Source organism: Humulus lupulus, chromosome 5 (genome assembly GCF_963169125.1).
Source record: "Humulus lupulus chromosome 5, drHumLupu1.1, whole genome shotgun sequence".
Lineage (NCBI taxonomy): Eukaryota > Viridiplantae > Streptophyta > Magnoliopsida > Rosales > Cannabaceae > Humulus > Humulus lupulus.
The window spans coordinates 181,749,724-181,762,848 of NC_084797.1; positions in this window are offsets into that span (position 1 = coordinate 181,749,724).

Here is a 13,125-nt window from a genome sequence, read left to right on the forward strand (position 1 = left end):
ATTGTGCGTGCTTGAGCATTTCATTTAGGCCAAGAGCTATTAGTAGGATAGTTCGGTGATTAGCTAAATATACTTTGGGTTGTGAAGCATCAGCCAGTTGGAATGAGGAATTCTTTTCTACATTTTCAGCTCTTATATTACTGATATGCCTCATTCTGTGTAATTTCTGGGTAATTCTTCAGTTTCATTTTTGTGTTGTTGTAGTGGTCTTTTTCTCCTAAAAATAAAATTAATAAAAAAAAATGATCCGTGAGAACATAACATATAGTTATAAAATTATTAAAAGAGCTTTGTAAATATATATATGTATACATTTATATGATCACAAAACATAAATAAATACTTGTTATTTAAATAAATAAAATATAACTTATATATAATTAGATCACAAAACGATTCCAACATTTATTTTTTTAAAAGTATATGAACTTATGATCATATGTATTGTTTCTATCTAATGGACAAAAAATGTCTTATTTTGATGTCTAAATTTAAGGCTAACTAATAAATTCAAAATAAATTATTTAAAATTAGTTTCCAACCTTTATTTTATTTTAAAATATTTTAAATAATCCGGGAGGCATTTATTGGTTAAATAACTTAAATATAATTTAAGACACATCATAATTGGACAAAAAAATCTTGATGTGTGTCATTGTACCATTAAAGGACAGATAAAATAAATTGGGTTAGAGCATCCTATTCTGTTATTTTCTTTAACACAGTATATTTAGATACATGCATGTTTATCCAGACTTGCCATAACAATTAAGGTTCATTAATAGCAATTAGTACTCTTTGAGACAGTACAAATCTCCTGGGTAATTCTGATTGTCATTCAAGATGAAAAACACCACAATCTTACAATGATATTTATATGCTAAGCAAACAAGGCAAATTTCCATAACAAAAATTGGTTATGCTCCTTCCGACCCAGCTCAACGCGACTCGACCATCACGAAATCCTTCATCCATCTCGGGGGTGCGCGTGTTCTCTTCCCACGCGTGGCTTCTCTCAGCTATTCTTCTTTGTTTGCATCCTCTTCTATTCTTGTTGTATCATTTCGTTGCACTTCAGTGGCCTTAGGAGCATGGGCTGCATCACATGACCAAGCTTGGACCTGGGCTTGAATTGCTTTGGAGTCCAAGGTGACCTGGGCTTGGCTATCACTACTCTCCCCCTCAAAACTGACCTTGTCCTCAAGGTCTTCCAATCCATAAAGTTTACAAAATGGAGCAAAGTCCTCCCAAGTGGCATCCTCTAAAGGACTGTGAGACCACTAAACCAGAACCTGTGGGATGGTCTTCTTGCCTTGCTGTAGTGTGCGACTGGAGAGGATGGCAATGGGTAACAATAAGGGTTGGTGGCCTCGTTGTAGTTTAGGCAGTGGGTAATGTTTCATTGGTCGTTGTCCAATAAACGGCTTGAGTAACGAGACATGAAAAGTAGCATGGAGGCGGCTGTGTTGAGGCAGGTCAAGAGTATAAGCAACAAGGACAACGCGTGCCACAACTGAGAACAGTCCGAAATACCTTCGACATAACTTAGCATTCAGACGATGAGCCACGGTGGTCTGCCTATACGGTTGTAACTTTACGAGCACGAGATCACCGATAGAAAACTCAATGTGACGTCTCCTTTTGTTGGCTTGCTGACACATTCGGTGTTGAGCTCGCTGCAAATTCAATTTCAGGTGAGACAGTAAGGCATCCCGAGATAGTAATTCATCCTCAACAGCCTGAACAGAGGTGCTACTGCATGTATACATGGGAATAGAAGGAGGAGGTCTGCCATATACGGCCTAAAACAGAGTCATACTGATTGACGAATGGTGACTCGTGTTGTAATGATACTCGGCCCACTTTAAAAGCTGGTTCCATTTCTTGGGGTATTCAGATGTGAAAGCCCGGAGATACTGCTCCAAATACCGATTGGTCACCTCCAATTGACCATCCGTTTGTGGGTGGTTAGATGTGCTCAGTTTAAGACAAGTGCCCATGAGCTCGAAAAGCTTTCGCCAAAAGTTGCTAGTGAAAATAGGGTCACGGTCAGAAACAATAGAGCGAGGAAGACCATGGAGGCGAATGACCATTGTGGAAAAAAGTTCCGCGACCTTAGTGGCTGTATAATGAGTAGGAAATGCTCCAAAATGAGGGTATTTAGTGAAGCAATCCACTACCACCAAAATCGATGTGAAGCCTTGCGAATGAGGGAGACCCACGATAAAATCCATGGCCAAATCCTCCCAAACTCGTTCCAGTAACTCTAAATATTGAAGTAAGCCGTAGGGGGCAGTAGTAGAATACTTAATCGTTTGACAAGTGAAACAAGCAACAACAAACTCCTGTACATCCTTTCTCATTCCAGTCCAAAAGAAATTGGCACTAAGGCATAAAAAGGTACGCTCTACCCCAGCGTGTCCCCTGATAGGCGAAGCATGAAACTCTTGTAATAAAGGCAGCTTGAGAGAGGAGGTATCACTAATGACAAACCTGTTTCTATGGAGCAACAGTCCGTCGCGACAAGTGTAGAGTGAATGTGAAGGCTGTCCATTGCCTAGTTTCTGATGCAAGGCGACCAAATCAGCACAAGTTTCATTCTCGCGACGCAAGTCCGTTAAGAATGCAAATGTAAACCCAGAGATGGTCAAATGAAGATGTGTGGCTGGTAACTCATCTTTTCGGGACAAAGCATCTGCCACCGAGTTGTCTTTGCCTGCTTTGTACTCTATAGAGAACTGAAAGCCCAACAATTTCCGTAAATAATGTTGTTGTTCTGGGGTTTGAATAACCTGCGTAAGTATCTCCTTAAGACTTTTGTGATCAGTTCTAATAATGAAGGGTCTTCCCAGTAAATACTGCTGCCATCTAGTCACGACTTCTACCACCGCCCGTAACTCTCTGTCATAAGCGGATGCCCCAAGCATCCGTGGCCTGAACTTCTTGCTGAAATAAGCGATAGGATGACCGTCCTGTAGAAAAACTCCTCCAAATCCCACATTAGAAGCATAAGTTTCTATGATAAAAGTCTTAGAAAAATTAGGCAGCTGTAAGACAAGTGTAGAAATCATAGCATTTTTCAATCGTGTGAAGGCCAACGTTGTAGCGTCTGTCCAAACGAACTCTTCTTTCTTTAGTAATTTTGTAAGAGGTGCAGCAATGGATGCATACTGAGCCACGAACCGGCGATAATAACCCGTTAGGCCGAGAAACCCACGGAGTTGTTTGAGATTCTGAGGGAGAGGCCAGTCGACCATGGCTAAGATTTTGGAGGGGTCGGCTGCCACACCCTGTTGTGACACAATATGCCCCAAATACTCTATAGACGTCTGAAACAGCAAACACCTGCTAGCTTTAGCAAAAAACTGGTGTTGGGTCAGCAATTAGAACACCAAACGCAAGTGCTAGAGGTGGTCAGACATGGAGCTGCTATACACAAGAATGTCGTAAAAAAATACTATGACAAACTGCTGCAAGTATGGTTTAAAGACTTGATTTATCGCTGCCTGGAAGGTGGCGGGAGCATTGGTGAGCCCAAAAGGCGTCACAAGAAATTCATAGTGGCCCTCATGTGTACGAAAAGATGTCTTGTGCACATCGCGCCCATCCATTCGAATTTAATGATAACCGGCACGCAAGTCCAACTTAGAAAAAACAATGGCAGCACCGAGTTCTTCAAGTTGCTCGTCAATTGTCGGAATGGAAAATCAATCCTTGATAGTGATCCCATTTAGTTCCCGGTAGTCCACACAAAATCTCCAAGTGCCATCCTTCTTTTTAACTAGTAAAACTGGAGAGGAGTGGGGGCTCGTGCTATGACGAATGAAGCCTGCCTTCGTCATTTCACAGACCAGCTTCTCAATGATATCCTTTTGGAAATAAGGATAGCGGTATGGCCGCACATTAATCGGGCTAGAACTGGGCTGTAAAAAAATGCCATGGTCAATAGGCCGCAGCGGAGGAAGCTGCTGTGGGTTCGCAAAAACTGACTTATACTGTTGAATTAGTGTTTGTGCAGCGGGAACCAAGGTTGGAAGAAGCGTAGAGATGCCCAGATTGGCCTCTAGAGGTGCCAAATCAAGGTCATGGTTAGCAGCAGGAACTGGAACAGGGTGCATACGCCACAACCAACTAACTTGGCCGTCATGCATCATGGAAGTGAGTTGACTGAAGGAAATCTGTTTGGCCTGCCACGCGGGATTTCCATCAAGCTTAACAGTTTGACCCCCCCATGTGAATTCCATAGTCAAAGCCCGATGGTCATGAATGCACGGACCAAGGGTTTGCAACCATTGCATGCCGAGTACAATATCGAGGCCCCAAATCAGCAAGACATACAGATCTACCCGAAACGTGTGCCCTTGTAAACTAAGTTCCATATCCCTACAAAGTTTGGAACATGTTAAGAACTGCCCATTGCCCATATACACTTTGAACGCCTTAGTAGATTCAAAGGGCAACTTCAACGTCTCGGCCAAAGACTCTTGGATGAAGTTGTTGTTACTGCCGGTGTCGATTAACACTTCCAAGGACTTGGAACCATGTTGAGCTAATAAGCGAAAAATGTGGGGATTCCCTGAGTTAGACAGAGCATGGAGACTAACCTCCTCTTCCAATTCCTCAGCCTCATTGTCCACACCATCAGAACCATCCTCTTCCTCGTCATGGCCACACAGTAAAAGCACACGGTTCTTGCACTTGTGTCCATAGTGAAATTTCTCATCACAGGTGAAGCATAACCCCTTATCGCACCGCTCCTTGAGTTCGACAGGTGAAAGTCGTTTGACAGGAAAATTCGAATAGGACCCAGTGGATTTTGTAGTAGAGCTCGATCTTGAATTGCTTTGTGCTCTCGAATAAACTGATTTAGTATCCCCAAGCATATCAGGACCACTGACCTTGCGCCCCAAAGTTCCTGCAGCAAACTGAGCATGACGGAGACGTCCTGATAGATCCTCGTTCCGATCTTCGAGCAACTGTGCTTTGGCCATAGCATCATCCAAATCAGTAGGAGCCATAAGAAGTAATTCACGGCGAATAGGCAGCTTCAAACCCCAAACAAAAAAATTGAGAAACATGGCATCAGGGACCCCAGCGATTTGAGTCATGAGTTCCTCAAAAGTTGTGCGATACTGTTCGATATTCTCGGTCTGTGTGAGTTTGGAGATGCGACCCAAAGGATCATCATAAACGGAAGTCCCATAACTTTTCCGAAGTTCAAAAAGGAATACCTCTCAGGTCTTGAGTAAGCCCCCTTTTTCCATCCATTGATACCAGGTGGCTGGTCCACCATCAAAATGAAATGCCACAACAGTCAGGCGCATCTCTGGTGTCACCGTGTGCAAATCAAAGAATTTATTAATTTTATAAATCCAATTCTCAACGTGAGAGCCATCAAACCTGGGTACTTTGACGCGAAGGGTCTTCAAAATCGAGTTCAAATTCCTGGCGGAAGCATCGCCCCCAACCCGTCGCATAGCATGCGGGCTCTGCGCCAAATCGACACCCGGGGTTGGACCCGAAACGGACGAGGCCGAGGGGCCCTGCTGGGATGCAGAGAATAACTGACCAAAACGGTCGTTCGTAGCTACCCAATGTTGGTCCAAGAGCGAGGTGACCTTCTCCAGCTGAGCGTCGGAATGATGCTTGAAATTGGCTTCCATAGACTTCAAGAGTTCAGCCAACTCGTCGTTCTTCATGGCGAGCACTGTGAAAGCACCAGTAATAGCAATTAGTACTCTTTGAGACAGTACAAATCTCCGGGGTAATTCTGATTGTCATTCAAGATGAAAAACACCACAATCTTACAATAATATTTATATGCTAAGCAAACAAGGCAAACTGCCATAACAGAAATGTAGCAGAAATTGGTTATGCTCCATCCGACCCAGCTCAACGCGACTCGGCCATCACGAAATCCTTCATCCGTCTCGGGGGTGCACGTGTTCTCTTCCCACGTGTGGCTTCTCTTAGCTGTTCTTCTTTGTTTGCATCCTCTTCTATTCTTGCTGTATCATTTCGTTGCACTTCAGTGGCCTTAGGAGCATGGGCTGCATCACATGACCAAGCTTGGGCCTAGGCTTGAATTGCTTTAGAGTCCAAGGTGACCTGGGCTTGGCTATCATTCATATGATATTTTCTATTTTAATAAATGTATGTATATGAAATTTATGACTTAAGTTTGGTTTTCCTTATTTTAGAGAGTATTATTATGTTGACTTTTTCTTAGTTATATATTGGATAAGGATTTTGTTCCTTTCGCATATTCCTTTCAAAAAGAAAAAAGCTGCTTTTGTTTCCTCCCCTGTTTAGTTCTTTTTTACAGAGAACTAATGAGACGTACCCAACAATCATGTATAAAATTGTTTCTTGGCCAGATTGGGGTAATATGTAATTTACTTCGATGCAAAACATGTTTACTTCTCGTTAAATAAATCAAGAAGAGATATAAACAATATATTTTGATAAATGAGTAGCATTGCTAATAACCTCTTATTCTATTAACAGGGAAAAATCAAAATAAGCTAGTGCCTGAGTCAAATCCAAATATGCCATTAGTGATTATAAAGTACTGTCAATTTCTTAGAAAACAAACAAAAACAAAGTTTAGTCCATTAATCTCATATCTAACACAAATAATCAGTAATAATAAAGAGATGACAATTGAAATGGTGTCTACGAATTTTGTCAAGACAATTTTCTTTTTCTCTATAAAGTCATGGAGGCCAAATTTAAAGATACCATGCTTTTAGTGGTGAAAAGAAATTTATCCTTTGTAGAGCTTTCACTTGGGTGACCCACATTTTTATACATTATATTCTATTACTGTTATTTTAGGACCACTGTCAAAGAAAAGATTATCAAAAGCATTCAAAAATGAAAGAAAAACTCCACACTGTTTTGGCTACCAATGATTTTTTGACATAATTACGCATGTGATCAATTCTCAACTCCTTAAAAATAATGCTAATACATGCCGTGGTCTGAAACACAAAGAGAAAATTATTTTCGTCAACGAATAACGAAGTAAAAGACTTTTTTTTTTCTTCCTATTTTCTAAGTTATTTTGTATCAGCTTTTCTGAATCACGTGCATCTAAAACTGATCAATAGTAATGTAAAACAACATTCTTTTTCTTCAACGTTAAAGTCCAACAAATTGATCGCTCAAAAGGAGGCCACGTGGGCACGTGCAAGTCACGGGGCCCAATGAGTAAAACATGCGCAGAGGTTTATTCACCCCAGAGAGTACACTCCCACGTGAGGCCCCTACATTGTTTTTAAGCAATGAGAATTAATTGCATAGCCATATCAGGGGGACCACCTGTAGTTTAGCTTCCCATTCGCTTCAGTTGCATGTAGGAATGGAAAAAAATTTCACGGGGACAGGCCTGTGGGTACCCTAAACGGGGAACGGAAGGGATGAAGAATATTTTTTGATTTTCGATATTAAAAAGACGGGAATGGGACAACATTTCCCCCCCAACGAGTCTCGTTCAATATTTTACATGTTTTTTTAGTTGATTTGGTAGCATGTTAATAATTTTTAAAGATTTTTAATTTTATAATGATTAAAATAGTGTAATATATATTGATTTTAGATAATATATATTTATTTATTTTAGTTTTAAATAAATAGATACTTACGGGATTCGCGAAAGCAATGAAGATTCCCTACTTTGTCCCTGATGAGGAATATGAGGGGATGAGAATTCAAATGCTTAACACAAATAGGGCGCCGAAGCACCCTCGCCAATTACCCACCCTATTTCCACCCGTAATGGCATGCAACTCTGCACATATCTGATCAGAATAGACCCTTTATTTATTTTCATTTTCATTATTTTCAAACCTTAGCTTTTGAAGTAAAAATTAATATAACGACTGCAATCCAACTGTTGGTGGATGTGGTTTAAACTTTAAAGTAATGGTTGATCAATTGGACTGGTTTATATAATGAGTACCCCTATTTATTTATATATATATATATATATAATTGAATATATGATATAAAGTCGATCACTTAATCTCTAATTCATCTTTATATAGTTGATGTATAGAAATAATATAATGCAATGTGAGAATACTGAAGTAGTCTCTTTTTAAACTAATTGAGACGGAAAAGGGGTCCATTAGTAGAACTGCATACACATCTAAGGTGTCCAAACGTTTCATATAAGTCGAAGTAGTACATAAATTAAGCTCACATTATTACTTTTTGGCCAATATAATCTATACAAAAGCAATTACAAAGCGAAGATGTGTTATCACTTATTAATCTTATATGTGATGGTGACGCTATATAGTATCGCTCTCTTGTACTAATAATTTGATACCATAGCAAAATATACTTGAAAAGCTCAATATCCTAAGACTTTATTCTTAAATTTGTGATTAAGCGAGCTCAATATTATTATTATTATTTCTTTGTAAAGAGGATCATTACTTCTTTCTTTAATGGAAAAGAAAACTCCACCCAACCATTTGTTAAAATAATATAAATAAAACTAAAATAAGGGGACAAAAGAGAGCTGTATCAATGAAATTAAGTATTAGTAGTAAGCACATAGAAATAAAGCAAAAGAATAATTAGTTAATTTGGAGTCAAAGGAAGAGCTAGGCTTCTTTTGAGAGGAAGGAATAAGCAAGTTGGTGAGTGAGTGGTGGCAAGAGTGGGTAGAAAGTGATGACAAGCCGCAAGAAACGCTCTTTGGCTTAAACAGAATGGATTCTTTCTATGTCTAACCACTTCTGGCATGGCCTATATATGCTGGTGGGTAGCTCATCCAAACACTTTGTCTTATTATTCCAAATTAAGCCTAAACAAACAAGCAATCTATCACAGTCAACTATATTATTTGTTTTTGCAGGTCAGCCTCAATCCGTGGAGAGTTAGCTATTTATATATCCTAAATTTTGAGGACAATATTAGCAGAATATAAAACAAAATGATCAATTAATGTTAAAGAGAATCTGAGACAATGCACTATAAAGCTTTGTTCATAAAAATATACATGTGTGTATTGATCCCATATCATCCACATGTTAAAAAGTTCAAGGAAAAAAGCAAAAAAATGTTCCCAACAATGACAACTTATATTTCGATTCTAATAACATTGTTGATGTACGAGATAAGCAACCCAAAACTTGTTAAGAATCAATGTCAGCCCAAAATGTCCAAATGTCCAAGCCCAAAGGTAAATAAAAGTCCAATTCATTTTATCTAAAACCAAGACAATGGAAGCTCCTCAACAAATGTGGAAAGAAGATATTTTTAAGAGAAGGCGTGTGGAGCTTCTCTCTCCCTCTCCATGGGTCGACGGAAAAAAGAGGCTCCGAAGCCGGTGACAGTGGCCGCTGCTACAGATAGTATACCGACACTGCCAGATCTCCCTTCAATTCAAGATCAATTTGTACTGGAGAACATTGATGAGGAATACCATGAATCGTGTGAGGTACTGGATGCTGAACCGTTTGTTGAGCCAGCTATGCCAATGGATTTGGAGGGCAACGCTGGTCCGACTATATGGGCAGAGGAAATGGAGACAATCGACTACCAGAATTCAGCCAAGGATGTGTGGAGCAAATTTAAAGCTAATCAGGTGAAAACCCCATCTACTAGTCTTGATTTCATTGAGCCTATGAAGGTTGGAGACCAACGAATAGCTAAATTGGACTTTGACGAAGTTGAGGTAGAAGCCTCGTTTTGGAGAACGTCAATTGTTTGTGTAGTCTTGGGTGCTAATCCCCCATTTCGGGTTTTTGAAGGATTTGTGAAGCGAATTTGGGGTAATTTAGGCATTGACAGAATAGTCAGAATGAACTCTGGGTTCACCTTGGTTAGTTTTCGTGATGTTGCAACCAGGGATTTAGTCCTGGAAACTGGTGTGATCCACTTTGACAAAAAGCCTGTAGTCCTTAGACCCTGGACTCCTGATATGGACACAATACAAATGGTAAAGTCGGTACCGGTTTGGATTCGTCTAAACGGTTTGGGGCTACAATATTGGGGCCGTAAGAGTCTCAGTGCTCTCGTTAGCACTATAGGCAAGCCAATCATGATAGATCAAGTTACTCGTGATCGGTCGATGGTCAAGTTTGCAAGAGTTCTAGTTGACATGGTAATTTCTGAAAATCCTCCTAAGTCTATTTCGTTTGTCAATGAAAGAGACCAACTAGTTGAACAATGGGTGGAATACGAGTGGCTCCCTTCCAAATGCCAAGCTTGTGACTGTTTGGGACACACTATTGTGAACTGTGCGAAGGACAAGGGGTCTGTGTGGGTTAAAAAATCTAACCAAGTTGCTAAGAATACTGAGCAGTGTGCAGGGAAAACCAGCTCTGAACCTAGCTTGGACAATCAACAGACTGCTACTGTCAAGAAAGATACTGTTGTTCATGTTAATACTGATAGTGCCCAGGACTCTCTTTGTTCGAGTAGACCTGATACAGGTACTGTGATCAAACCCTCTGTTTCCAATGCTGGTCCAGTTGCTAAGACAGCTCCAGTTAGTAAAACAGGGGAGGCTAAGGGTAATGAAACAGGGGGTGAGTGGATAACACCAAGAAGGAGAGGGAATAAGGCAAATATTTCCCAGCCTTCTCAAGCTTTAAGTAGAAATGGATATGCTGTGCTTCAAGAGCCAGGAGGTGGGAATTTGGCTACTAACTCTTTTTCTAGTCAATATGGAGAAGTGCAACATTCTTAGTTGGAATGTTCGGGGTATGAATAAAGGTAATAAACAGCGAGAAATTCGTGATTTATGTCGTTTGAATAATATTGGGTTTGGGGCGCTCTTTGAGACTAAAGTTCGCCATGAGAAAACAGCAGATATAATAGGTACAGTTTTCCCAACTGGGACTATTACTCGAGTAATATGATCTCGTTCCGAATTTTATTAATTTGGCAATCGAAGTTTGTGCAAGTTCAAATTATTGAGGAAGATACTCAGTTCGTTCACTGTAAAATCAGAGCTTCTGGGCACCACACTGAGTTCTACTTAACAGCTGTGTACGGTTCCAACTCCATGTTTGACAGGAAAATTTTATGGGAGAAACTTGCTGGGCTAGGCCATTTGACTCTTCCTTGGGTTGTTTTAGGCGATTCCAATGCCATGTTCAGCTATCAAGACAGGAATGGAGGTCATCCCATAACTGGTAAGGAGCTTGTTGATGCTCAAAACTGGCTTTCCTTAGGCCAAGTTGATGAATTCCGTTGTGCTGGATCCTCTTACACTTGGTCGAATAAACAGGAATTTGGTGACAGAATCTACTCTAGACTAGACAGGGTCTTCATTAATGAGAAATGGTTGGATTTCTTCCCTAACACTGAAGATTTTTTCAAATGGGACATTCATTCGGATCATAGCTACTGTGTGATCAAAAATCAAGTTATTGGCAAAGTTGGTATCAAACCTTTTAGATTTTTTGATTGTTGGATGTACCATAATAAATTCAAATCAGTGGTTCTTGACAGTTGGAACAAATCTAGCTATAAAATTGGTCTTGCTGGTATTGTCCTCAAGCTCCTTAGAGTTAAGCATGTTCTTAAGAAGTTCAGCAGATCGGAAGTGGGTGATATTGAGCACTGTTATCAGTTAGCTAAGGAAAATCTTAGTATGACTCAGGGTGCTTTAGCTAATGATCCCAGCAACACTGTGCTTCAGTTAGCTGATCAGGCCAATTTGCAGGAGTTTGTTTTAGCCAGGAAGAGATATGCTAGTCTCCTCCATCAAACTAGCAAGATTACCTGGTTGCAATTTAATGATGAAAATTCTCATTATTTCCATGCTATCATGAAGAAGAGAAGAGCTGAGAATAGGATTACCTCTTATATGGCCAATGAGGAGGTGATAGATGACTATGATAAGGTGATAGAGCATTATTTCAGTCATTTCAGGAACTTTATGGGGAAGAAGAGCTCGGCTAATAGGCAGATTGATCTCAACAGTTTGAGTTTTGGTGAAAAACTTACTCTTCAGCAACAAGTTAACTTGATCAGGCCTTTCAAAAAGAAAGATGTTCAAGAGGCTTTATTTGGCATTCACTCAACTAAGAGCCCGGGTCCAGATGGGTTTGGTGCTGGTTTTTTCAAAGGCATGTGGAAAGAGATAGGCAATGACATCAGTATGGCAATTTTACAATTTTTTCATGATGGTTTTCTTCCTACTGACCTAAATGAAACTGTCATATCTCTTATTCCGAAAACTGATTCTCCTAAAACAGCTGCTGATTATAGACCTATTGCTTGTTGCAATACGCTCTATAAATGCATATCCAAGATGCTATGCTCTCATTTGTCTGAAGTTCTTCCTGTTTTGATTCATGGAAATCAAGGGGCTTTTATAAAGAACTGCCTCTTGGCTCATAATATCCTCATTTTCCAAGACCTTCTCAAGGGCTACACGAGGAAGAATATCTCAGCTCGTTGTCTCATGAAGATTGACCTCAGTAAAGCGTACGATACAGTAGATTGGCAGTTTGTGGCTGACTTGCTAAAAGGGCTTTGTTTCCCCTCTAGGTTCATTCATTGGGTGCTGGTTTGCTTAAAGGGGACTTCTTATTCTTTGATGCTCAATGGCCGGCTTCATGGCTCTTTTAGAGGGGAAAAGGGTCTGAGACAAGGAGACCCTATATCTCCTCTGTTGTTTGTCCTGATTATGGAGTGCCTAACCAGGCTTTTACTTCAGACTTCTAATCTTAAAGGGTTTGGTTTTCATCCCCTTTGCAAGCATGTTAATCTTGTCAATCTCTGTTTTGCAGATGATCTAGTTATTTTTTGCAAGGGGAATGTGAACTCTATGAGACTTGCTCAGTCTGCTATTGCTAGTTTTTGTGCAACTACTGGCCTCTCAATCAATAATACCAAATCGCACATATACTTTGGAGGTATCAATGCCGACTGTAAAGCTCAGTTATTGGAGATCTCTCGAATGCAAGAAGGCTCGTTTCCGCTTAAGTATCTTGGATTACATCTAAGACCTACTAAATGGAGAGCTGCTGAATGTGGGGAAATTATTGGGAAAATTCAAAGGAAACTTCATTCTTGGACTAGTAGGAACCTTTCCTTTGCGGGCAGAGCGCAACTTATTCATTCTGTCCTTCTTGGAATAAGAAATTATTGGAT